This window comes from Arvicanthis niloticus, chromosome 10 (assembly GCF_011762505.2).
Source record: "Arvicanthis niloticus isolate mArvNil1 chromosome 10, mArvNil1.pat.X, whole genome shotgun sequence".
Lineage (NCBI taxonomy): Eukaryota > Metazoa > Chordata > Mammalia > Rodentia > Muridae > Arvicanthis > Arvicanthis niloticus.
Window position 1 is genome coordinate 22896912 of NC_047667.1, and position 27127 is coordinate 22924038.

A 27127-nucleotide genomic window follows, 5' to 3' on the forward strand; every position below is an offset into this window, starting at 1 on the left:
TTACAGTTGTATAGTGTGTGCACTGCACAAAAGTACCAAGCAAGGAGGTGACTGGGACACAAAATCTATGCTAAGTTTTTTTGGATGTGCCTTATATCATGGGCTATATTCATCTCTCTAAAATCTTTGCAAAGACATCTAATGGAACTAAATTATTCTTAACTCTGCCTGGAACATTTTCTGGATCCACAAGACCTTAGGCAATATCTGAAGAAGAAAACTAGCAGTGAAACCAATCTGACCATGGATATACCAGAAACAGCTTGGGATGCCAAAGCAATCAGAGACATAAGCCTCTGGGTCCATACCACCTAAGGAGACCAGAGCTACAGAGCTACCCATTCCTAGCCATGCTGCTGCCCTTCCTACTTCAGATCCATGGCAGTTTCTCCTAACTTGTCTTTCCTGAGTCTTGTCCACATCCAGAAGGCTGAGGCAGGAGGGTCATGATTTTGAGACTAGTCTAGGTTATATAGACCTGATCTCAAAACAAGAACAAAACAATGAATCGCCAAGCTCCATCCACTGTTTGGCTGTGGGTGTCTGTATCTGTCTGAGTCAGCTTCTGTGTGGAGCCTCTCAGAGAACAACTTGCTCCTGTCTGCAAACATAACAGAGTGTCATTAATAGTGTTGGGGATTGGTGCTCGCCAATGGGATGGATCTCAAGTTGGGCTGGTTAATTGGTTGGCCATTCTCTCTATCTCAGAGGGGATAGCCTCTGCTCTATCCCCTGTGCCTGTATTTCTTGTAGACAGGAGAAATTTTGGGTTGAAAGTTTTGTGGGTGGGTTGGTGTCTCTATGGCTCTACTGGGGTTCCTGCCTGGCTACAGGAGGTGGTCTCTTCAGGTTCCATATCCCCAGTGTAGTAAGTCACAGCTAAGGTCACCTCCATTGATTCTTGGGCAACTACCTTATCCCAGGTCTCTGTCTCTTCCTGGAGATGCCTCCCACCTCCTCACCCCCATCTACAGAGTCAACTAACCTGGACCTTTAGGGCTCTCAGAGTCTGAACCACCAACCAAAGAACATTGGCTGTATTTCGGCCTCCACCTACATATGTAGCAGATTTGCAGCTTGGTCTTCAGGTGGGTCCTGAACTGGAATGGAGGCTATCCCAAAAGCTGTTCCCTGTACATGGGATATGTTCTAGCTGGACTGCCTTGTCTGGTCTCAATGAGAGAGGAAGGGCCTAGCCTCGCAGAGACTTGAAATCAGGGTGGAGGGTTATGGAGGGGAAGCACCTGCTCAGAACTGAAGGGGAGGGAGAATGGGGAAGGATTATGGGAGGAGTGATGGGGGGGGGGCAGTGAGAGAAATATAAAGTGAATAAGAAACAAATTAAAATTAAATTCAAAAAGAACAAAACTACAAAGTAATTCACTGTTTAGAAGTTGGAGTGTTATAAACGATTGTTTCCTTTGGTATAAAGGGCCATGGCTGTTGGATGACGGCCTACAGTAGGAAGATATTGCAGTAAGTAGTAAGTATCGCAGTAAAAGGATACAGTAAGAAGATGGTGGACCGTTGAAGCTAACTGCCTGGCCCTCTGCCAGAGGCTACCCGTTTCCCCGGCCACCTTGTTGCTATGCTCACCATCCTGGATCTGACCCTGGACTCCACATAACCAGGAGGACACTGGTGTTCCCTGCTTTGACTCCTCCCAAATCTCTAACTTTTGCACCTGTCTGAGGAATCTATTTGCCATTTGTTAAGTGGTGTCAGCAAGAAGGCAGAGGCAGAAAACCTCCTCAGTTGGTTAAAAAGAATGTCCCTCGGGAGCTCGTCCTGAGGTATGACTTCCTGGGTCTTAAAGCATTCGGCCATTTGCTCTTTGCAATGATTTTTAAAGACAGGGCAAATTCTAATAACACAGAGGCTCATTGGTGATGTGATTCACCAATTAAGACCATACAGCAAGCCATACACCCATAGAATTTAGAAGCAGCTAAGATATACAACATGTGGCACGGTCCTATCAAGAAAAACCTGTGGGTACAGGCCCATAATCCCAGCTACTTGGAGGGCAGTCACACTGTCTATTTTAAAAGAGAGTCACAAATAGCAATGCCAAAGAGTTTTGAAAACGAAGAAATTCCAGTCTTTCCCGGGTTGCAGAGGGAATTAAAAGTCAGCCTGGGCAGAAAATCAGACGGAGGAGGGCCTGGGATCAGGGCTTTATACATTTGGCTGGTTTATCTTCAGCTCTGTTCAAGCACATCCCTGGTCAAACCTCATGAGAGCCTGTCTCAAGATAAACAGAACAGCCAGGGATGGCATTGCCTATAATCTCAGCACATGGGAGGTGGAAGCAGGAAGCAGGAGAATCCAGAGTTCAAGGCCCCTTGGGGCTACAGAAGATCCTGTCTTAGACAATGAGCAAGGAGTCTTAGGGATATAGTTCAGTGGGAGAACACTTGTCCAGTACGTGTGAGACTCTGACTCCAAGGCCAGTACTAGGAACCCCGCCTCCCCATAGTGCACAAACACGAGAGAGTGGAGAGAGGCAGAAGAAGAAACGGAGAGCATTTTAGACTCAAACGGTACACCGGAGCTGGGGGATCCTGTTCCGGTGAGCTCAGAGGGTTCAGAGGAGAAAGGTCAGAGACTTCCTCCCAGAGGTGGCTGTGAGGCATGCTGAGTGCATGTGTGACGCTTGTGCGTGTCATCACTGTTACTGGCCACGGGCACCTTAAGGGTGCAGACTGTGGTCTAGCTTGAGGCTGTGCAGCTGCAGAGACACTGAGGGGTTGGGTGTTAAAAGGGTGAGCTGCAGAGGAAGGAAGTGAGGGCCTCTCTTCCTCAGGGAACCCCCAGTCTGGAGAAGTCTGGATGAAGGAGCCGGGGTGCACTGTACCCTGTGAAGAGAGCCTGTGATTAGTGTGCACACAGGCAGATACGAGCAAGGACTGGAGAGAAGAGAAAAAGAAAAAACAAACAAACAAACAAAAAAAACCTCAAGACCTTTTTAAAAGCAGAGAGAAGAGGCTGCTGACAGCAACAGCAGGCACATTTCCCGGGACAGGCAGGCTAAAGCAAAATGGAGACTCCGGAGAGACACTTCCCCATGCAGCACTCCTGGGACCTGTGTGAGGTCATACAGTCGGTCAAGAAGAGATCAACTCTGGAGCCAGGTGTAGCAGAGTTCAGCTAAAATCCCAGGACTTGAGAGGCAGAGGCCAGCCTGGTCTACATAGTGAGTTCCACGACAGACAGAGCTACATAGTGAGGCCATGAAAAACAAAAAAGAAAACCAAACCAAAACCAAAACAACAACAAAAAAAGAAGAAAAAAAATGATCTCTGGAAGGTGAAACCTAGAAGGTTTTACACCTATCTACCTCACTGCCTCCAAGAGCTGGCCCCTGGTTTCCTGCTTCCAAGTTCCTGCAGACTGTGCTGGGCCCAGGGAGCCAGTTAAAGGAGAGCCTGGTTGCCGGGGAATGGGTGAGGGCAGTGCACTGCATGCTTGCACAATGAACTTGTTATTCTGTTCTTCAAGGGAGGAAACAGACACATTACAATACAGAGTATCAAAAACATGATACTAAACTAAATAAGTCAGACACAAACGGACAAAGAATGTGGATTCTATTCATATGGAGGACCTGGAGGAGAGACAGGAAGAAGAGTACTGGTAACCAGGGGTTGGGGTGAGAGGGGACGGTGCCGGATTGTCCAGAGGGAACAGTTTCTGTTGAGTGGGATGAAAAAGTCCGGGGATGGATGGTGGTAATGGTTTCACAACAGTGTGGCAGTGTGGCCGTATGTACTTAATGCCAGCAAAATGGGTAAGTTTCATGCTTCATATATTTTAACACACACACACACACACACACACACACACCTCTTAAAGACAGCAAATACAAGAAATATAAGAGCAGTGCTGTTGTAGGCATGCTGTGTGTGTGTGCGTGTGCGTGTGCGTGTGCGTGTGTGTGTGTTAGGGTAACACAGAACTCAGCTGGGCCCATCATGGTCACAGTGGTAAAAGGTCAGTCATTGACAGTGATCTTTGACGTGCTCAGGACTGAGAGACCAAGGAGGGCCTGGTAAACATCACACAGCAATCAGGTGACCTAATGAGGCTGGGTGACCCAGCCTTGGACTGGGCAAGAGGGTGTGAGCAGTCATCTACTGAGATAGCAGGAGGAAAAAGTCAGCTTTCACCTACTGTTACTTCCAAAGTCACCCCATCCGACCACCTCCTCAGAGTACACAGACCTGACTGAAGTAAGGACAAAGGAGGCCTTCCTGCCCCAACGCAGAGAATCCCTAGGTTCCTAAGAGCCTCCACATTGTCTCACTGGATGCTCAACAGCCTTAGGAGAGAGGGTGACTATCATTTCTATTTCACAAGGAGAAAACTGTTGGACACTTGTCCAAGGACACACAGAAAGGAGGGGAGCCACAATCCACATCTGAGCTTGACAAAAAACTGGCCCCCAACCCTGCAACAACCCTGCCTTTGAGATACTTTCTAGGCCCGGAGACTCTTTCCAGGCACTAGTCCCTTCAGAGTATTGTGGACATAGGCTTGTGGACAAGGTCAAGGACCTTGGCTCTGCAGTTGGCCCAAATTCCAGAGCCCTCTTCACTGCCTGTTTGACCTTGGTGTAAGTAGTTAAAGTTTCTGGTTCCTAAGTTCATGCATGAAACACACAGATACACAAACACACACACACCAGAGACACACACACACAGACACACACACACAGACACACACACACACAGACACACACACACAGACACACACACACAGACACACACACACAGACACACACACACAGACACACACACAGACACACACACGCACAGACACACACGCACAGACACACACACGGACACACACACACAGACACACACACAGACACACACACACAGACACACATGGGGGGATAGAGAGAGAGGCATGCACACACAGATTGGGGGAGGTAAGTTGGTGTTATTGTTTGGTGGTGCTGGGAATCAAATCCAGGGCCTCAAGCATGTTAAACATGGACTTCACTCTTGAACTACATCCTCAACTCTGTGGCTGACTGACTCGTCATTTCATTTGTCGGTCTGGAACCTATAGGGACTGACTTCATGAGTCAGAAGTTGAGAAAAGCTGTATAGCATGTGGTAAGGAAAGGAAAGGAACTTTTGTTGGATTCTAACGACCTGGATTGGAATCCAAGCTCTGATGTTGGACAAGTTCTCAACAGCATCCACCACCCAGTGACCATGTAACACGAGGAGCAGTACCAAGCCATTTGGCTTATGTCTGTAGGAAAGCACTCGGCTCACAACCAGCAAGTTCCCCAGCAGGAGAGACACATTTCGCTCTCGCCCTACTAACTTCTGACCATACTCTTTTTCAGAGTCCCTGTTTGCAAGCCTTTAGACAGGGATATACTCATGCCCACTTAATTCCTTCTAAAATCAATGTGAGTCCCCACCTAAGTTCCAGGCTTTGATTTAAGAATAGTAATAGCTATCATGTTTCATGCCTACCACGCATATATATATATATATATATATATATATATATATATATATATGACACAAATTTATGAATATTGGTGATTAAAATGACTAACACATCAGTTACCTCAGGAATGACTATGGTTTGGATCAGAACCTTAGTATCTTTCATTTTATGTGTGTGATTGCTTTGCCTGTGTGTGCGCGTGCACATGTGTGCATCACATGTGTGCACCGTCTGCAGAGGGTATCGATTGGCATAGGAGCCTCTGAAACTGGCGTTCCAGCTGATCATGAGCTACAATGAGAGTGCTCTTAACTGCTGAACCATCTCTCCAGCCCCAAGCATTAATTTTTTTTTTACAGCCACATTTATAGTCTTCATTTGTGTTTCCTTTCCCTTTGCTAGTTTGGAAGATGCAGTTTTCATCTACAGAGTTTTAAAAGCATTTAAATTTTTAAATTTATATCTGTCTGTCTGTGTGTGTGTGTGCGCGCGCACGTGTGTGCATTCGTGGCTTGTGTGTGCCGCAGCACATTTGTGGAGGCTGGAGGACAATTCTGGGATGTCAGTTCTCTTCTCCTACCTTCATGCAGGTCCTCGGAATTGAAGTGACTGTTTACCTGCTGATCGATCTTCCAGCTCTCACCTAAGAACCTAACCTGCATCTAATACTATCTTTAACCTCTTCCTGAATTATACAAGGATCTCCCAACCCTTAAATTCCCAAGACTTATCTTCCCATTTATAGGCCACAGCTATCAGGACTGTAATTACAACTTCACATTTATCCTGACACACTAGACATTGTTATCTTTATTATCCTTCCTACCAGTATTGAGATTTAGCTCTGTGCTTTCTTCTGGAATTTTAGTTCTTTTCCTTAAGTAATTTTTCTTCTTGCACTTTGTCCTCTAGAAGTTTCTTCAGTGTGTGTGTGTGTGTGTGTGTGTGTGTGTGTGTGTGTGTGTGTGTGTGTTTGGGGAGTCATATTGGCAGAAATCTCTGTTTTCATCTGGCTCTAAAGGGCTTTACCATACCCGCATTCATGAAAAGGTTTTTCACTGATGACAGAAGTCTGTGTTAGCAATTATTTTCATTGTCTTCTAATTTTGAGGAAAACAGCTGTCCGCTGGGCATGGTGGAGCATGCCTTTAATCCCAGCACTTCAGACAGACAGATCCTGAGAGTTGGAGGACAGCCTGGTCTACATAGTGAACTCCAGGACAGCCAAGACTGTGTAGAGAGACCCTGTCTCAAAAGGCAAAAACAAAACAAATTACATATAGATATGTGTGTGTGTGTATGTGTGTGTATGTGTGTGTGTGTGTGTGTGTGTGTGTGTGTGATTGAATTTCATCAATTTCTGAACATCCTGTCTTTATGCAGGATCTTTTCTAGCTGCTGGCAAATTATAGCACAGAGGGTAAGATGAGGGGGTTGCCTGGCTTTGTAAATAATGTTTTACTGACACAAAGTCACAACTGTCATCTAAACAGCTCCCATGACCTTTATAACAAAAGGCTTGCCAGTTTGGCTCTATTCTCTAACCCTTTATACATCCATATTTTTTATCTTCATCTCTTCCATCTTCTATGTCAATTTCTTCAGAAAAAGCTTGTTTACTAGTTTTGTCCTTAGCTCTACTATGCTATTTAAATTAGACACTTAAATGGTAATTTCTGAGAGCCTGGGATTGTACCTCTGTGGTATAGCGTTTGCTTTGAGGTTCCAATCTCGGCACCCCCGAAAGAGGAAAGGTCACAAAAAGAAGTTGTGGGGATGGTGGCTCATTTCAGTATTTAAAGACTGAGGGAGGAGGACTACCATGGGTTTAAGATCAACCTCAGACACACAGTGAGATAGTGGCTCTAAAAACCAATAATAACCTGGGCAGTGGTAGTACACGCCTTTAATCCCAGCACTCGGGAAGCAGGTGAATCTCTGTGAGTTCGAGGCCAGCCTGGTAGGTTCCAGGACAGCCAGGGTTACAGAAAAAACCTGCCTGGAAAAAAAAAAAAAAAAAAAAAAAAAAAAAAAAAAGAATTTCCTTGACTCTATTTGGTTCTTCATCGTATCTGCCTGTCAAGCTGGGTATCCTGGGTCTCTATCATTCTTCCAATATCCTGCTAACTCTTATTATCTGCCGTTTCTGTGAGTCAGGTCTGAATCATCTCCACTGCTCAACCTCATTGGCAATCAGGGAACAATGAATGCAGAACAGGAAGAGGAAGGGGGCCATCTTCGCACTCAGAAGGCACAGGTGGGAGGACTGGAAAATCAAGGATTCATTGTGAGCTTCAGGTCAGCCTAACAGGTGTTGTATAGGGGGAGAGAAAGTGGGGGAGAGAACGAATATGTGGGGGGCAGTGGACAGTGAGGGGGAGGTTGGGGTAGGTGGGGCTCGTGGTAGGGGAGGGATGTAATAAAGAAGAAAGGGAGGGGAAGGGAGGAGAGGGGTCATTTTCCATGTGCATGGTCAAAGCTACCATTTGTGGCAAGGCCTTTTGACATGAACTCCTATTGTCAACACACTGTTTTGAACATGTCAACCTAACAAGACTTTTGTCAATGAACGGAATTCTCAGTAAAGTATGGTGAGGGTGGGAGAAGGCATAGTCAAGGCAAGCAGAGCCGTTCTCCATTACTGAGTTAGAGGCATTGAAGCAAGGGTGCCAGCAAGTCGTGGAGGCCTGGTCTCTCTCTTTGGGTGGGGACCGTAGAGAGCCATTACATTTCACAATGGAGGGAGGCTCAGTTGTCCCCACAGGCCTGAGTGTGCATCTCCTCTGGGATCCATAATAAAACAGCCTAGGGCAGTCTCCAAAGCCCTTCCAGGTCAGACTTGTTGGGTTCTAAATGGAGACCAGCCCCACCTAGGCTCCGGAGGCCTGATTCAGTGACTGGTGCAGGAAATTTGTCCTATGAGGACCTCAGCTGCCGCCCTTGCCCTGGGTGAGCACGCAATGTCTGGACCTGCTGCTCCCAGCCCTCTGCCCTCTGCCGCAGGCGCCCTGGCGCAGCTGGCTCCCAGCACTGCTGAGGATGGTTAGCAGCTGGGGAAACGCAGGCCTAAGCCCCTGAGGCCTGGCTCAGCCCAGAAACCCAAAATAACACGACTAGCTCCACCCTGGCAGCAGGGATTGCTCAAGAAGAGGACCTGTGACTCACAACAGAGCAGCCAACCTAGAGGCTTAGGCCCCACCCTCTCTACGACCCCGCCCCCCTCTTTTCCCACCAAACTCTGAGAAAGGCCCTGCCCCGCCGCCGTTCACCTTATGGACCAAACCTTATAGAAAAATGGGTGATGGCAGTGACTCTAGCAAGGTTTTCTCTGGAGGGCCCCAGTGTAGGCCTCAACACCACTGGGAACACAGCTCCGCACTTTGCACGGCAAGCCTTCGAAGACAACACTGGGTAGAAGAGAGGGCCCAAGAGTCCTTCTCTCAGCAGCAGCGATAAGGCTAGGCAAACTAGACGACACCCCCTGAGTATGTGGGGAGCCTGAGATCCCAGAATAGAAACTAGCCAACCTTCTCCATTACCAGTGGAGACCACCAGTTTCAGTGATCTTAATTTTTTGCTATCTGATTTAAAAAAGAAAAAAACGTCTGCAGGCAAATCACAGTGTTTTTAACTTTCCCAGAGAATGTCAACTTAGCTCTCACACTTCAGATTATCATAACAACTCTTTGTGGTTAGAAGCAGATTACAAGTGGGTCTCCGAGGCTAATAAGTGCCTTTCTCTCTAGCTAGTGGCAAGGTCAAGGGTAGAATTCAGTCCCCAGATCCTCTGTTGTTCCCAGCATTCTCAGGTTTCTCCCCCACTTTGAGGAGGACATTTCGATGGTTCCTGTATCACTGTTTACATTCGGCATAAAGAAGGCCCATTCGGCCCAAGGAGCATTTAATTTGTAGGAACTGAAGAAATACCACCCAAACTTCTAGGGAAGAGGGAACCCAGGACACTCACTGGACAGGCTTCCTCACTCCAGCCTTCAAAATAATATTCTGTACACCTGGAGGCATCCGATGGCATACAAGAGAATTAGGGGGATCAACACATTCACATTTCTTGTGTTACGGAATTTTCTGCAACAACCCTATAAGGTATTCACAATTATATTATTGGATATTTTAAAAAGACAAAAGACAGAATTTGGAGCTAAGAGACACATTCCGTTCCTTCTCTTTGGGTGTTGCTGCAGGAGGTACTGAGTGAAATAATAGAATAATAAAAGATTCTTCTGTATTATTCGTAAAATACAGGATTATTTGGACAGTGGTCCAGAGTTTAGCCAGAGTCCCATAGCTTGTGAGTGAACCCAAGACTTCATGATCTGACCTGTGGTCCTGCCCTAAACACGTGCCAGCATTCTTTGGGTGGCCTGTATCTGCCGCAGAAGCCCCAGGGACTCCACATCACTCTTGAATTTAAGAAAACCAGTTGGTACAACCTCCAACAGGCTGGCATCCAGAATGATTTGGAACTACCCTGTGATGGTTTGAATATGCATGGCATGGAGAGTGGCCCTATTAGGAGGTGTGGCCTTGTTAGAGTAGGTATGGCCTTCTTAGAGGAAGTGTGTCATTGTGGGCTTGGGCTTTGAGACCCTCATCCTAGCTGCCTGGAAGCCAGTCTTCTCCTATCGGCCTCCAGGTGAAGATGTAAAACTCTCAGCTCCTCCTGTGCCATCTCTGCCTGGACTCTGCCATGCTCCCGCCTTGATGATAATGGACTGAACCTCTAAGGCAGCCCCAATCAATGTTGTCTTTATAAGAGTTGCCTTGGTCATGGCGTCTGTTCACAGCAGTAAAACCCTAACTGCTTTGGTGTGTCAGATGACCTCTCTGTCCCCACCACACACGCTAAACTCTTTTTGATTTTTGGCCACACATTCTCTCATATCCTTTTGATGTAGACAGCCCCCTTGATCCCCCTAATTCCCTTTTCTCCTTCTTTCCCTGCTCTATTCTTGGATGGTATTTTAAAGTTTCTTTTCTTTAAAAATATAGCTGCAGATTGAATATACTTAGCTCATCTTTACACATGAACATGTAATAGAACAAAGACAGAAAAACTTCGTAGTTGTCACCAACCAGGAGCCACGGTGAGAGCTCAACCCTGCAGGAGGGGTCAGCCTTGGTCGTTAGTGAGTGAACCTACTCTCAGGTTGATAGGGGGCTTTATCTAGGATGCTCTTCTGCCAAAATGCCTGGCCATGAGCTGTATGGGCCACCTTGCATTTCTAACTCCCACTTCAAACACAAGTTGGTCTGGTAATCTCACATCTTCCTGTGGGATCCAGACATGCAGAAGAAGAAACTTCCCCAAAGGCTGTCTGAGAGTTCCAAGCCTTCCTGTCTCTCCGACCTGCTGTCACAGCTTCCAGACTCCATGCCCCACCCAGCTGGCACCAGATCACAGCTCTCAAGGCATGGGCTGTGGGTCTTAGCCTCCTTGTTTCCTTTTGTAGAATTATATTGATCTTCCCCTTCTGTTTGCTTCTGCTGGAATGTGTAACCAGATCCGTATGATGTGGGACCAATGTTCACTATTCTCAAGTAGGGAAAAGTTTACGTCAATACCTCAGTATTGAACATGCTCCAAATTCGTTTTTGAAATGTATATACTAACCTGGGAGCAGGGTGTGTGACTGCAGTCCCAGGTACTCGGGGGTCTGCTGAGGAAGGAGAATGACTTGAGTTCAGGAGTCCAAAACCGGCCAATGAAATCAGAGACTGTCTGTCTGTCTGCCTGCCTGCCTGCCTGCCTGTCTGCCTGTCTGTCTGGTCTGGTCTGTCTGTCTGTCTGTCTGTCTGTGTCTCTCTCTCTGAAAATACATTTGAAAGAATAAAGAAATATAAAAACACATTAATAGCTATAAATTTGAATTTATTATAAGTCTTCTAAGGCTTTTTACCTCTAATATTCTAGACTTTCTAGAATAATCTTGAATAGACTCAGAACATAACTCAGACTATGGAGTCCAGGAGGCATGGTTTGAATTTGACAGCCTTCACTTGGTACTCAGGTGAACTTGGAAAAAGTGTTAGTTTGTTTATTTGTTTGTTTGTTTATTTATTTATTTATTTATTTATTTATTTTTGCCTTGGTGTCCCTTTAAAAGGGAGAATGGGCACACACCTTCATTACATAGGAGATGGTACTGGGACACTTAGCATCTGTCTTGGTGGGTAATAGTAATCCCCAGCAAATGTTAGACATTTATATATTACTGTTAATCTTACAGGAAAAGTAAACATTCTTAGAAATAACACTTTGGATCAGTGCTACCCTGGGATATGAGACCCTGTCTTTAAAAAAAGCCACTTTCTAAAAACACACCATGTGCATTAAAAGAAACCAACAAAACCCTCACCCTCTTCAAAAGGTGTCTCTGACACTGAGCAGAGCAAGAAGAAGCAAAAAGCACAGTTTACTTGTGTAAATGGTCACACAACAAAGAGAAAAACAGGAGAGGAAAAGGGTGCCCACAGGAACAACGACGAAGACAAACACAAGGTTCTTGAAAGAAAACAGAGATGCCATTTTCTTCTCTCCTGGTGCAGGAGACTGAACACAGGCTAAGTATTCACTCTGCCTCTGAGCTGCAATCTAGTACAAGATGTTTTCTTAAAGACAACAAAGCAAACAAAACAAAACCAAACCCCTCAAAAAACTAGCTAGATCAGACCACAGAATAACTAATCAAACTCTCAAACAAAAAGCTTAAAAACAGCACACACAGCACAAACTTTCCAGAACCTTGGAGGCTGAGGCAGAAGGAAGGAGAGAGTTCAGGGCTGTGCAGCCTGGGGTACACAGACAGACCAGGTCTCAAACAAAACAAACAAAACCCCCAACCAAACCAAGGCTAAGGGAGAAAACCAGAGCAGAAACACAGACAATGCGGCCTACAGGGAGACAAGAGCTTGTGGGTTGAGAAAGAGGGACTGTCCTGCTTGGTTAGGCTGTGAGAGATCCTGTTGCCAGAGGCCCCAGCTGGATGACTAAAGGGCTTAGTGAGAAATAGCTCTAGCTCAAACTGGGTCTGAAGTTAGCCCCAAGTTAGACAAGGGACTTTGAGGGGTTTAGGGTATGGAAGGGGCCACCCCAAAGACCTTTGAAAAGCAGCTGCTGACAGGAACAGGTGCCTGGGGGTAGGGGGTGGGTCTGAGAGGCTGAGTAGGAGAGTGTGCCTTGCTGAGTTGAGTGTAGTTGGAACCCTTGATTTTTTAAAAATCTGGCATTGCAACTGTCTCACCTGTTTTGTGCCAAGAACATAAGTGGAGATTGGACATTAAAAAAAAAAAAAAACAACAACAACAAAAAAAAAAACAAAAAAGATTTATCATCATGACTTCAGTTCTCCCGTGGAGCTTTCACCCCAAGGTTGACCTTGGAGGATGACCACCTAATGTGAGCAGGGTGTGAGAACTCACAGATTGCTAGCACAGGTCTGGAGAAGGTAAGACACTGAAAAGTGAAGCTTGCTCAAATAAGGCTTCAGCCAGCCATGGATGCTCACACCTAAAATCCTAGCACTTGGGAGGTTGGAGGCAGAAGGATTGTCAGGAGTTCAAGACAAGTCTGGCTTACGTGGTGAGCTCCAGGATTACATGGATAATAGAACAAACCCTGTTTCGAGACAACCAAACAAAAAAGCAAATAAACTCCCTTAAGGGTTTCATAACACTGAAGAACCATGGCCCAATGTAACATGTCCTGGGGCACTGATTGGCCACGGTTTGCTTTGTTTTGTTTGTTTGTTTTCATAACGCAGTCTTCCCAGTCGTCTGAAGCTAAGCGAGCAAGAGCTATGACCCTATTCCATGTCACCTGCCTTCCCTCTACAGAGAGTTACTTCCCCTATTTGAGATCTGCACATTCAAACGGTTGCTGAGACTAGGCAGGAGGAGCTTCACACCATCAGAACAGGCCAGCGGTTACTTAGCTCCGGCTGACCGTTGCCATGGAGAAAAGGTAGGCTGATACTGGCTAGGCTTCTCATTTGGGGTGGGGGGGACCCACGAAATTTGTTTCTATGTGGAATCTTCTTACTTTAAATTTTTGGTAACTAACTATAATTAATCTGCAAGGTTGTTTGGGTAGGAGGGAGCAGAGAATTTGAGAGTTGAGATGTCCCTGAAGTATATTCAGCCCAAACTTTATTTTAGCCATGAAGACACTGGAGACTGAGAAGTTTTGGTGAGTTCTAGAGGCTAGAAAGCAACTCAACAGACTCAAGGCCTAGTCTCCCAGTGTCTGGTCTTAGATCAGTTCCTCTAGGGCCAAGCTTCTTAGTGATTTGTTGATCCACTTGGGGCTGTGCACTTGAATGTGAGCTTCTTGACAAACCTGGCAATGGTAAATGGTTTCCGAACACTTAATAGCCCAGATTTAGTCCAAAATCAAGTGTATTTCTAAGGGGGTTCTGGCCATGCTTGCCTGTGTTGTATGGCAGAACTTCACTGCAGCCCTGGGTCTTAATACATCATAAGCACTCTGTACCATGAATGCTGTCGCACCGTGTCAGGGCCAGGGAACGCTGTATGAATCACCTTGGCTCAGATTCCAGGCTACTGTATGTTGTGAACTGCAGAGTTTTTAGTGTGCATGCTAAGTTTCCCCTTCTTATAGAAATATAATGGTCTAATTACAGAAGATTAAGATTTTAAATATTTCAGCACGTATCAAGTTAGTGTGTTTGGAATTATATTATTAGAATATCATTTTAGTCCGGGGATAGTGGAACACAAACCTTTAATCCCAGCACTCAGAGGCAGGTAGACCTGGTTTCTAAACCAGCTTAGTCTACATAGTTCTACATAGTGAGTTCCAGGATAGCCAGGTCTGCGGAGAGAGACAGTCTATCTAAAAACAAAACAAACAACAACAAACAAACAAACGCCCCAAACACAATGCTTTAGTTTGTTTTTGAGGCAAGGTCTCTCTATTATGTAGCTCTGGCTCTTCTGAAACTGGACCAGGCTCATCTCAAACTCACAGAATGTCTGATTTTAAAAACTGTTGTTTGACTTGCTGGCTTGAGTTTTATTTATAAAAAACAAAACTGTTGTGAGCCAATGAGATGGCTCAGCATGTAAAAGCATTTGCTGCCAAGCCTGATGTTCAGAGTTTGGTCCTGATGTTCTGAGTTCGATCCCTAGGACCCACATGATGGGACAGCCTCAAGTTGCCCTCCAGTCTCCACACTTGCACTGTGGCAGTCCCCCCCTCCCCATGTCTTCAGCACAGACACAAAATAAGTGCATGAATAAGTGTTAAAAAAAATAGTTAAACTGAATTTTGTTTGTGCTTAAAAGAATTTACAACAATTTCTGAAATGGCTGTAAACATACTTCTGCCATTTTGTACTTTGTATTTATAAGAGGCAGCATTCTCAGAATCGACAATTATAAAATCAAAATATTAGTCAATTCTGAAAACTATTGAAGATATTCAATGCTCTCAAGTATCAAATCAGCAGCCAAGATTTAATTCTTTATCTAAAAATAAACAAGCATGTCTCATTAGCTTGAAAAATTGCTTTTCTTTTTCACAAATGGTAAAATTGTAAGTATTCTAAGCAAAGTTATTTTAAAAACACATTTCTTTATCATTTACTGTCAGCAAACGTTTAATTTGTATGCTTATTTTACATACCTATATACTTGGGCTCCTGTGCCGATTTCTTGGGCAAAAGGGGTCACAATTGGAAAAGGTTTAAGCAGCACTACTCTAGGCCATCCTGTCTGTCACTCAGAGGTCTTTGCTAGTAATTATCCAGGCAGAGCGTGATGAGCTACTGAGCAGAGATGCTGGCTCTGGAAAGGAAATGGGTAAACTTACTAAGGTCTTGACTCAACTTTAAAGAAAGATTTTATTTGTTGATTCATTAATTTGCCCATCCATGCATCCTTCACTGATCACGCTATGAGGCGATGTCTATGCTATATTTAATCCCAGCTACAGAGATCACTAAATCATCGCTCCCCCCTTTAAGTATCCCACAAGTTGGCTCCTGGGCTCCCTGAGAACGCAGTACCCCAACAACTACAGTGAACTATAAGCTAATATTCACATCAGCATCCATAAAGCACTTCCTCTGAACGCATCTCCAGCAACAGAAGTGTTCACGGACTATCTATCCTCATAGACTGTAGCCTCTCCTCCACTCAGTGCCCAGAGCCCTGGAGCTTCCCACGGGAAGTGAGAGCAAGATGTGCTTAATGCCAAGCCGCTTCCAGGGCAAGGAAGGCAAAAGTGACTCATGCGTGACTTGACCCAGCGGCTGCTCTGTTGCAGCTGAGATCTCTTGAGAGTATATACTAGAAAAAGCAAGGCAGATTCCACCCTAGACTCTCCCGGCTGCATGTCCAGTGGTCTGCTTGATTCCAGTAGCAGCTGGCAGCTGACCTGAGTGACCAAATAGTGAAGATTCCCTTGGGTCCTCACGGTTTCTAAAAGGAGCATCACACCCAGTCTGACTCCCTCTACCGATGAGAGCTTTCCCAGTGTTGTCTCTTATGGCAAGAGGAATTCAGGACAAGAACAAACATCAAAGAGGCTGAACTACCACACCCTCAGCTCGGCCTTATCTTGGCAGAATTCCTGTTGCTTTAAGCATCAAGAAAATCCTAGCGCTGGCACCAAGAAGAGAGCCTATGCCATGCAAATGTCAGCGCTCGTAGGCCACTCCTAGAAATGCTTTGCTGGAGAGCTGCAGGTGGGGGATAGCTATCAGGAGATCGATCACGGACCATGACAGATGTCTGGATAGATGAAGGAAGAAATAAAGGGACAGAACAGTGGTTCTCAACCTTACACAGGGGTCACATGTCAGATATTCTGTAGATCAGACATTTACATTAGGATTCATAGCAAAATTACAGTTATGACGTAGCAATGAAGGAGTGAATTATGGTCGGGGGTCCCCAGAGCACGAGGAACTGTATTAAAGGGTGGGAGGGATAAGAAGGCTGAGAACCACTGGGACAGAAGGAGAACTAAAATTTGTTGTACACCTGTTATTGGCCATTCATTAGCTGGTACCTGGTCACAGAACTGGCGGGACAAACATGAGCCCTGTTCCACCTGACTCTCTAGACCTCTGCTCTGGTGTAGACATCTGCTAGGATCAAGACAGCCTGGGTGATCAGGGATACAGGAAACCACTGTAGAGAGAGGCATTAAAGGGACTAAAAGATCTGGTCAACTCTGGCCTTTGGGCTGGCAACCCAGTGGAAATTAACATTCTTTCCTTGTCCACACAGGACCTCTGTATCCTATTTCCTCGTCCCAGTAAACGGGTTTTTCAGTGTTAGGGGAAATCTCTGGTCGCTTGTTTTCCTCCTATGGCTAACAGCCCAGGTCAGATGTGTAAAACAGGAAACAGAAACCTAAGGCAGTCTCCTCTAGACTTTTCCACATTAAGACATAATTCCTAACGTTTGCCCATAAAAGTTGGGACCAGAAGCACCCTACAGGACTGCTCCACTTATTTCAGGGGCCATTCTCCAAAGCTTAAAAAATAACCCACTTCCTTTGTTCAGGTCTTGGGGAATTCAGAGGTCAAAAGTTTCCCAAGAGAAAGCTACAGGTTTCCCCTCCCCCAACCCTGTATGTTTTGCTCCGTTTTTTGTTATGTTGTAGATAAATAAAATACAGGCTTTCACAAGAGCTAGGCCAGTGTCCTATCACAGAGCTACACTGCAGCCCTGTAGAAGTCTTTTATTGAACACTTGCTACAGAAAACATCGCTGAACAAAAATGACTAAGATCTTGGTCCTAATTGGAACATATACCCCAGGAGAGTCAGGACTGAGGATGCACCTTAGGGAGATGCAGCACTTCTCTAGTGTGGCAAGGCCCTGGGTTCAAAGCCCAGTAACAGGATGGGGAAAAAACAAAACAAAACAAAACAAAAGAAAAGAAAACAAAACACTCCAGGAGAATCAGACTCAAGTACCTTTGTTCAGTGGTAGTTCTGAGTAGAAAGGGCACAGGTTTATATGTTAGACAGGCCCGGGCCAAAGATCAACCCCAATGTTAACCAGCCAGATGGTCTCTGAGTAAGACAGGACTGGGTAGCCATGCCTGACTGGGCTCCACCCCTCACTGCTCCCCCCCCCCCAGCCCCCTCCAAAGACCACAAATAATGGGTAGACATCAGAGCTCAGCTGGACCAGCATCTTTTGGCATTTGGATTGAGATCCTGAGCTAATTTATTTAGAGATCTGTGGTGAGCCTGCTGCTTAGCTTTGTGCATGTGCACAAGGGAGGGGGACCCTGCTGTGAAAGGAGTTCTCCAAGGCCTAGGGAGAAGGCCCAGCCCCACCAGGGTTACTCTCCCCCACCCAAGTTCTGCAACCTTTTCCCATAACCCTTTACTAAGGCCCCATCTATTCTTTTTCTGCCTGCTCTTTTGAGTGAGTGTCTGTTCCCACAGCCAGATGCTGGAAGTCAAATCCTATACCTGTCTCAGAAGGTGGTTGTTGTGACATAATTTGAAAGCAGCTGGCGCTTAGTCGACATTCAGTAGATGCTGTGAAGCCTCTCCATGCCCCTAGTCAGTCACTCAGCAATAGAAAGAGGAAGCCCTTAAATACGTTGTTAGATGAAAGTTGCTTCTCAGCCTTCTGTTTTGGAAATGTCTTCGTTAATCTGTAAAATGAAGACTCCTAACATTGATTGCTGCCTAAGATGGAGAGTGTTGAATGAGACGCTCTGAGTTAGATACTGAACGCATGGTTAATAAATTAGCTTGGATTACTGTACCCGCTGCTGGTGTTAAGATGCAACAGATGTTGCCATAGGCTTTGTCTAGGCAAGGGGAGAGAACATGATGACAGTGTCACAAGAAGGGTGCTTGGGGGCTGTGTGGGGGGATAGGGCAGAGAGCTGGGCAGTAGAGAGAAGGGAGTGAAAAGGAGAGAGAGGAGCACCTGGAGCACGGAGGAGCACACGGAGCACTGAGGAGCACGTAGAGAAAAACTCACAGACATCCAGCACTCTCACGTTTGCACAGTGTTCCTTGACACACCTAATACAGCTGTCACAACACTACAGGAAACATGAGGGGTGGTGGCAAATATGTTTTCTAGAGGCCCATTAAGCGTGTGTACAGCATGCACCATCTGAAGCTGAGTCTGCTCCCTCTGCAAGGGGGGTGGAGGGCGAAGTGCATGGGAAGGACTAGAAAAGAAACAGAGGGTTTCCTGTTAGCATATTGTTTTATTCCTGGGTACCATTTGGATCCTGTCTGGGTGTCCCAGTGACACAGTATCTTTGGCTCTGTCTAAGCAGTGGGCTCTGGATGCACACGGACATGATTAAAAAGAAAAAATCAGAAAGCCTCTCTGAGCTTCAGGTCAGCCATCCTGGGCTCTTCCTGTATCCTAGATACCACTTTCCTACCCTCAACATAGTAACCGGCATATGGCTTGCACTCACTTCCTGTTTGTTCAATGAATGAAAACGCAGGAAAGCAAATGAATGACAGATTGGTTTTATCTACTAAACCAGCATTCACTGTCATGTTATGGTGACCCCCTCAAAGTCAGGGGGTTACAGGCTACTCTGGCTTGGTCAGCTGCCCCGGAAGAAGTAGAGGTCCCATAGCTTCCGTTCTGCACTTCCTCTAACCTTTCAGAGAGCCTGTGCCAAGGAAAAGGCAGACCCAGGGATACCCAGGTTGGAGAAGGAAGGCTCTGCCCATCTCCTGCCATGACGTCTGTTTCCTCTTACATCATCCTGCTCAAGGCCCCACTACATGCAGAGCCGTGAAGATGAGAGCCTGGCTCCATTAGCAGCTGTGTGGATGAGGGTGGTACTCCCAAGAGCACTGCTCTGCATTTTCTCTAGTGCTAATGACCCTGACTATCAATAGCGCAGTGGCTCCATGGTTGCTAGCATCTTACCAAAGTGCTCCTAACACATGACCTGGAAGTGAGGCACAGCATCCTGTAGCTTACTGGAATGGCTCTGTTACATAAGGAGAGACCCTGGGACCAGGGAGGTTCAGTGATAAGCACTGTCATCCAGTGATGAGATGACAGGGATGTTGAGCACCCAGTGACAGATTTGGAAGGGAAAGAACCACATTTTGGTTCAGGTATCCTTGGCTAAGTCTCTGTGTTGTGATTTCTCCTTTGACGAAGAAGGAAAATGGACTATTTCCTTAACTTTATCCACTTCACAGCCTGTGGCTCAACAAACCAAGCTGTTTCCCAGCCCCAAGCCAGTGACCCACCTCCTTGTACAAGGTCATGGAAGAGTGGATGCCAGCTGCGTCTGTCCTAGCTTCCTTACAGATGTCCTACGAGTGCTCCCCACAAAGAAGGCTGTAGTGCAAACAGCAGGGAGGACACATCAAAATCATCCTAATGGCCCCTAGCACCAGGGGAGCAGGTAGACAGCAGCTGCTGCTGAGGCCAGATGCCATCCTGCCTGTGACACCGGTGCTGGCTCAGACAAGGCTGGAGGGGTGCCAGCGGGTGGGCACAGACAGCCTCCCTCACCTTGGAAACATCTGACTCCCTGGCTCTCAGTATCTGCAGTCAGGACTCAGCCACACAGACCTTCCTCCAGCTATGCCCTGCCCCCCTCTGCCCGACTCCTACACAGTCCTGTCTACCCCCTCAGATCCTGTCTGGCAACTGCCTCCCGCAAGAATTATTTTCAGTTGAGACAGGTCTGGTGGTACAGGCCTGTGATCCCAGCTACTTTCTAGGCTTAGGCGGCAGGACTGAAAGTTCAAGGCCAGCATAGGCTCCAGGACAACTTGGTCAAGTTAGTGAGACCCTGTCTCAAAGGAAAAGATGGGCAGGGGACCTGTAGCTCTGGTAGTAGCATGCTTGCTGAGACTCTACCTTCAATCTCTGGTGTCACAAAATATTCAGGCATGGTGGCAAACACCTTTCATCCTAGTATGTGGGAGACAGAGGCAGGAGGACAGCTGTGAGTTCTTAGCTAATCTGGGCTACAAAGTACGTCCCAGCCTAACCAGGGTCCTGTAAGCATGCCCTCCTCTCTGCCCTAGGTAAGGGCGGAGAGTGGCTTCTGTTTTCTTGAGGTTCCTTCTACCCTCAACTGTCAAGCTGGCTACTAGGGACACGGGGACAGTCTTACAAAAATGGATGGCAATTTTTCTTCTCCATGGGCAGCTGTTCTGGCCAGCTCCAGGAAGGTTAATGTAAGAATTTCAATAGAAGTTTGGACAAAGACTTGACCAACACATGTACCACCTCCAGAGCCAAAAATCTGTATTGAGAAGAGAAGGCAGGCTGGCTTAGTAAGTGGTAGCTTACCCAATTTTTGGTAACCCCACTAGCCCACAGCACTAACAATACAACCCCTGATATCCAACATTCAATACTAATATTTAAGATGAACCATAGGAAACTACCTTCTGTAGATCAAAGTGGATGCATATTGGTAGTTTCCTATGGTTTAATCTAATAGGTCTCTTGGCGTTTGTGGCCCCTAGAAGACAGTACGTCCCTGAAGACTTGGATTTCTCTACCTCTAGTCATTGTTAATAACTCTGGACAGAGCACAGTCATGGCTGGGTGTGGTGGTCTGAATGAGAATGACCCCCACAGGCACATGTAAGTGAATGCTTAGTCACCAGGGAGTGGAACTCTTGGATAGGCTTAGAAGAATTAGAAGTGTCACCTTGTTGGAAGATTTGTATCACTGGGGGTGGGCTTTGAGGTTTCTCTGTCTTTCCTTACCTGAGGATAGAATGTAGCTCTCAGTTACTGACTAGCACCATGTATGTCGTCATGCCCCCTGGCATGAGGATAATAGACTTAGTAGCCTATGAAACTATAAGCAAGCTCCCTGTGAGACACTTTCTCTTGTAAGTGTTTCCTTGGTCATGATGTCTTTTCACAGCAACAGAACAGTGACCAAGCCATTGGGAAGTATTAATACTAATTACTTGCTAACTGAAGTTCTGGAGCTGGGGAACCTAAAACCTGTCTTTACTTTTAACTCCAAGGGTGGTTGTGAGAAGGCAGAGCCCGCCTGGTCTCCCTTCTTCCTGTCATCTCAAGTAGATGATGGGATTTAGCTGTAGGCTGGACCATCTAGATTCTGAAAGCCTACACTTAGTTTCATGGTCCAGTGAAGGGGATGAAGGCTCAGGGAGACAGCTGCCTCAGTCAAGGTCATATAGACAGCACGAGATCACTAGGCCTCTTACTCCTATTTCTGAGCTCCCCCGAAGGCTCAATGGCTCCTAGAACAACCCCCTCCCTGTCTGTCCGTTTTCAGCTTCCTGGCTCTTTCTCCCTCAGGCTCCTGAAAAGACAGAAGAGGAGTTGATGATAAGAGCCCCGAGTCACACTGGGCCTAACCCGAGGTTTCCAGGGAAAGAAAGATGAGCAGCCCCAGAAACTGCATCTCTCCAGAGCCAGGACCAGGCTGGAGAGGTGGGGGTGGCCATACTGTGATTTGGGCCATTGTCAGTGCAACCAGGTATGCTGTCTCCTGCAAGGGAACTTCTGGAAGGTCTTGCTTAGTGTTTAGGGCTTCATTGCTGTGAAGGGAGAGCATGATCAAGGCAACTCTTACAAAGCTCTTATAAAGGAAAACATTTAACTGGGGCTGGCTTACAGTTTCGGGGATTCAGCCCATTCTCATGGTTGGAAGTGTGGTGGCGCACAAGCAGACATGGTGTTGAAGGAGCCAAGAGTTTCACATCTTGAACCACAGGCAGCAGGCTCTGACTCTACATGTGTGTATATATATATGTGTGTGTGTGTGTGTGTATATATATATATATATATATATATTTCCCAAAGCCCCCCTCCACAGTGATGCACTTCCTCCAACCAGGCCACGCCTACTCCAACAAGGTCACACTTCCTAACAGTGCCACTCTCTATGGGTCAAGCATTCAAACACTTAAACCCTAGGGGGTCATACCTATTCCAATCACTACACTTAGGCCAGTCACCAAGGCTCTGAGCAGGCAGAGCAGGTTCCCTCAGAATCACCTTATTAGAGGATGTGAAGGGGTCAGAAGAGGTCAGCGACAACTTTGGGGCTGTAGGCATATTCCTCCTGTAACAACCTGTGCCCTCTTCAAATGTTGAAGCCCCAGTCCCTAGGCTTTCTCTAGGCCAAGGCATGGTGTCTTCAGGCCTCCTATGAGATGCCCAGCCTGCTAGCCTACTCACTGGACATAGAAGTGGGAGAGAGGGTCTAAGAGAAGCGATGTTGTGGGAAGACCCCTCTGGGTGCTTAGGGAAGATGGAGGACGGAGTCTAGGAATCTAGCAGCCCTTTCTGGAATTCAGGTCTCTCTCTATCTTAGACTGTTAAATGTATCAAACCTGAAATGTTTGAAGAAGAAGGAGAAGGAAGAGAAGAAGAGGAGGAGGAGGAAGAGGAGGAAAGGAAGAGGGGGAGGAGGAAGAAGAGAAAGAAGAAGAAGAGAAAGAGGAGGAGGAGGAAGACAAAACACAAACCAACCAAAAACCATATGACAACCAACTACTGACGCTTCACTTGGAGTCATCAATTGTTTTTGCCCTGTTTTCTTGTAGCAGTGAGGGCGGACTGAGGGCTCTGCACGTACTAAGGATGTCACTTTGTCCTCAGCAGATTTACCGACTTTTATCTTTGCCTTCTCCTTTGGGGTTGGTGTGCACATGCACACACACACACACACACACACACACACACACACTTTTTTTTTGCTGAAACATTTGAAAATGACTTAAAACCACTTTGCCTTAAATATTTTTGCATAAAAAGGATACTGTGGCATAAAGCCATATGGCCACTTTTATATCTAAAAAATGTATAATAGTGAATGCATACCACTTAATATCCAGACTAAAATATTCCCAATTGTCCCAGGATGGCTTTTGCAATATACAATCCCCCCCCCATACAATTAAAGTGTAAACATTGGAGCTGGAGACGTGGCTCAAAGGTGCTCTTGCAGAAGACCTGAGTTCTATTCCCAACACGTACACAGTGGCTCACAGCTGCCTGTAACTCTGGTTTTAGGGGATTGGATACTCTGGATCCACAGAAACCAGGCACACACATGATGAACAGACGTACATGCAAGGCAAATCATTCGTCCACTTAAAGTGAATAAAGATATACAATTAATAAGAAACAATTTATACATTGGGCCAGTAAGATGGCTCAGTGGGTAAGGGTACTTGCTGCTAAATGACCAGAGTCTGCTCCCTGGTACCTACATGGCATAAGGAGAGAAACAACTCCCACAATTTGTCCTCTGACCTCCACCATATGCCGAGTGTACACACTTCAGAGCACACATACACACAGATACTAAATTTTTAAAAATGTAAAAATTAAAGCTCATACACTATTTATGGCTTGACTGTCTCTTTTGTTTTCTTTATTCTCTTATTTTAAAAGATTTGCATTTTTTTAAAAAAAATTTGTGTATGTACGTGTACCTGTGTGAGTTCATGCATATGCCACATGCATATGAGTCCCCACGGAGGTCAGGAGGTGTTACCCTGGTGCTGAAGTTCCAGGAGGTTGTAGGCCGTTTGTTGTGGGTGTTGGGAACCTGGGTCCTTTACAGGAGCAGGGAGCAGTAGCACTCGGAACTGATTAACCACGTCTCTAGCTTTTCTTTTGTTTCTTTTAATGGAAGCTGGGTTTTTTATCATCATTCCTTTCCCCTGTAGCAACAATGTTCTTTTCATTAACTTCCTTATTTTTGTGTGTGGGCTTGCATATGTGGCTGTCAGAACAACTTCAAGAAGTGGTTCTCTTCTCCCACCTGTTTGGCCACCCTTCTAAGCCATCTTGTCAGCCCCAGTCCCCAATTTTCCTCTCTCTCTCTCTGTCTCTCTCTGTCTCTCTCTCTGTCTCTCTCTCTCTCTCTCTCTCTCTCTCTCTCTCTCTCTCTCTCTCTCTCTCTCTCTCTCTCTCTCTCTCTCTCTCTCTCTCGTCCTGGCTGTTGTTTAACATGTCCCCCCCTTTAAGATGTCTTAGTCATCTCTTTGAAACTAGATATGGCTAACCAGTTTCGACTAGACCACAGACGGAGGAAGAAATTCCTCTTGAAAGATTTAGAGAAGCTTTCCCTTCTGGCAGGAGGGGGTCCCCGTCACTGAGAATGCTTGATTCCTTACTACTGCGATGTCATGTGTATGGTCTTGCTCCTCTCAGGTGAAGAGCAGTCTGCAAGAAAATACGCTGTGCTCTGGACTGAATGCTTCTGTGTCACACCCTCCAAATTCACAGAAATGAAGTCTTCAAAGTGCTGGCATGCGACATCTGGAGGACAGGGGGCTGGTGAAAAGGGTTAGTGTCTTCCTAAGAGACACGGGAGAGCTCCACAGTCTCTATCCCCCGCCCCTCTTCTGAGGATAGAGAAGAAAATGGCCTAATCAGGAAGTGGCCCTTGTCTGACTCCAGGTTTGCCAGTGTCTGATCTTAGACTTCTGACTTTCAGAAATGTGAAAAAGCAATTTCTGTTAAGCCAGTCACTATGCAATGCATCCTGGGATCAACCTTTTATCTCATCATACACTCCCCTCCCTGATTAATAATTTTATCATCTATTAATGAGCCTGGTCTGAATCAGCTTATTGTTGGGGAAAATTCTGAAGGACAGGGCAGCTTCGGAGCCATTGGCCAAGAGACACAAAGTTAGAAGAAGTAAGTCTTTGTTATTTGTTGTCTAGTGTGGAGACTACAGTTAATTATAAGGCATATTTCAAACCTGCTAAGAGAATAGAGTTTAAGTGTTCATACCTCAACATGGAAAAGCTAAGTATGTGGTCCGGGACATGTTAGTCATATCAATTTACTCATTCTATAGTATATATCAACATAGCACATTGTTTATTCCATATATACTTATCTTTTAATTAAAACTCTAACTTAAGGGCAGGCATGGTGACACATACTTTTAATCCCAGCACTCAGGAAGCAGAGGCAGGTAGATTTCTGTGAATCTGAGGTCTGCATAGTGAGCTTCAAACTAGCTAAGGCTACAAAGTGAGACCTTATCTCAAAAAAAATATGAACAATTTTGAGTTGGACTCTCTCTATTCTGTCCAGACTGGCCATGAACTTACCACCTGTGGTGGTTTGAATAGGAATGGCTTCTATAGTCTCCTGTGTTTGAATACTTGGTCACCCGGGAATGGCACTATTAGAAGGTGTGGCCTAGTTGGAAAAAGTGTGTCACTGGGGTGTGGGCTTTGAGGTCTCAGAGGCTTAAGCCAGGCCCACTATGGCTGTCTCTTCCTGCTGCCTGCTGATAAGATGTAGAATTCTCAGCACCATGTCTGCCTGCATGTCGCTACGCTTCCTGTCGTGATGATAATGGACTAATCCTCTGAACTGTAAGCCAGCCCCAATTAAATGTTTTCCTCTATAAGAGTTGTCATGGTCATGGTGTCTCTTCACAGCAATAGAAACCCTGAGACACTACCCTATTGTGTCTCAAGTAACTGAGATTGTAGGCAGCTGCTACCATGCCCAGCTAAATAAATAAATAAATAAATAAATAAATAAATAAATAAATAAATAAATGAACAAGCTTATTTAAATAAACTTTTAAAAAATTGTGCCATAAGGGGTAGAACCAGGGCCTGCCTGGTATATTCTAGGCAAGCACTGTACCATTTAGCTAAATTCCAACCATTTTTTACACTTTTATTTGGAGACAAGGCCTTTCTATGTTATCAGGCAGGCCTTCAACTTGTGATCCTCCTGCCTCAGCCTCCTAGGCAGCCACCTGGCCATGCTAACTAGAAATGTAAAGAGTTAAGTTCGTCACTTCTTCTGTGTCTGGTTAGCTTGCATTTCTGTGAAGAGTCTTCCCTTTCTACCCTTCCCGGCTCTGTCAGCTGTCAGACAAGACTCATGACGTCCTTTTCATCATAGGTTACTTCTCTGTTTTGTTTCTCAGTGTCTCATATCCATTGGGAAGCCCCTGTATGCAGACTTCTGTGTTCTTTGACGTAGGCATGTTCCAGCTTCTGGACACAACACAGTTCACTGTCCTTGTCTAGCCTCAGACCTGATAACAGTCAAGTGACATTGGCTTCTAATAGGGGACGTGGTACCTAGAAATGAAAATCCAGGGGCTGACGACGTGGCTCAGCAGGTGAGGGCGCTTGCTGTTGAATCCCATCCTCGGACTCCACAAAGTTGTCCTCTGACCACCCCCTCAGGTATGCACCCTCTCCACACACATCTTGTACACACACATGCATGCAATAAAAATAAACAAGTAAGTAAAAATCCAGGCACTGGATGTAGTTTTGCTTCTAAATGTAGACAAAGAAGCAAAGAATCCGGCGCTTCCTCCCCTTCTCCATCCATGGTCTTCTCTTCTCTTTCCATACTCAGACCCTGCCTTTTAGACATCTAAGTTCTGAGCATAGACACTCAGACAGAACAGGTTTCTATTCAGAATGACGATGCCATGGATAGCAGCAAACCTATGAAGTATAGTCCAAAGCTTCGCTCAATTCTCAGATTAGAATACAGAGTCAGAGCAGCAAGACTGAAAAATATTTGAAATAGCCAGATGCAGTGGCACATGCCTACAATTCGGGAAGGTGAGGCAGAAGGATTACTACAAGTTTAAGGCCAGCCTAACCTTGTCTCAAAAAAAAAAAAAAAAAAAAACCTT

The 27127-nt window shown here is 45.8% G+C and overlaps 1 protein-coding gene and 1 long non-coding RNA gene across 4 annotated transcripts in view; one reads left to right on the plus strand and one right to left on the minus strand.

The window, feature by feature from the left end:
* The window catches only part of Atp2b4 (ATPase plasma membrane Ca2+ transporting 4), a 95590-nt gene that overhangs the window by 62863 nt on the left and 5600 nt on the right, over window positions 1-27127 (minus strand). The window contains exon 2 of one of the 3 annotated variants that reach the window (XM_076941199.1): window positions 15137-15297. The exons of the other annotated variants lie outside the window; for them this stretch is intronic. The gene's annotated coding sequence lies outside the window, so the exon portion shown is untranslated. The remainder of the gene's footprint in view (window positions 1-15136; window positions 15298-27127) is intronic. 3 annotated transcript variants of the gene reach the window in all.
* Window positions 13283-24891, plus strand: LOC143443664 (uncharacterized). The gene is made up of 3 exons (XR_013112817.1): window positions 13283-13453; window positions 21775-21955; window positions 24646-24891. It is a non-coding gene; the product is annotated as an uncharacterized LOC143443664 (long non-coding RNA).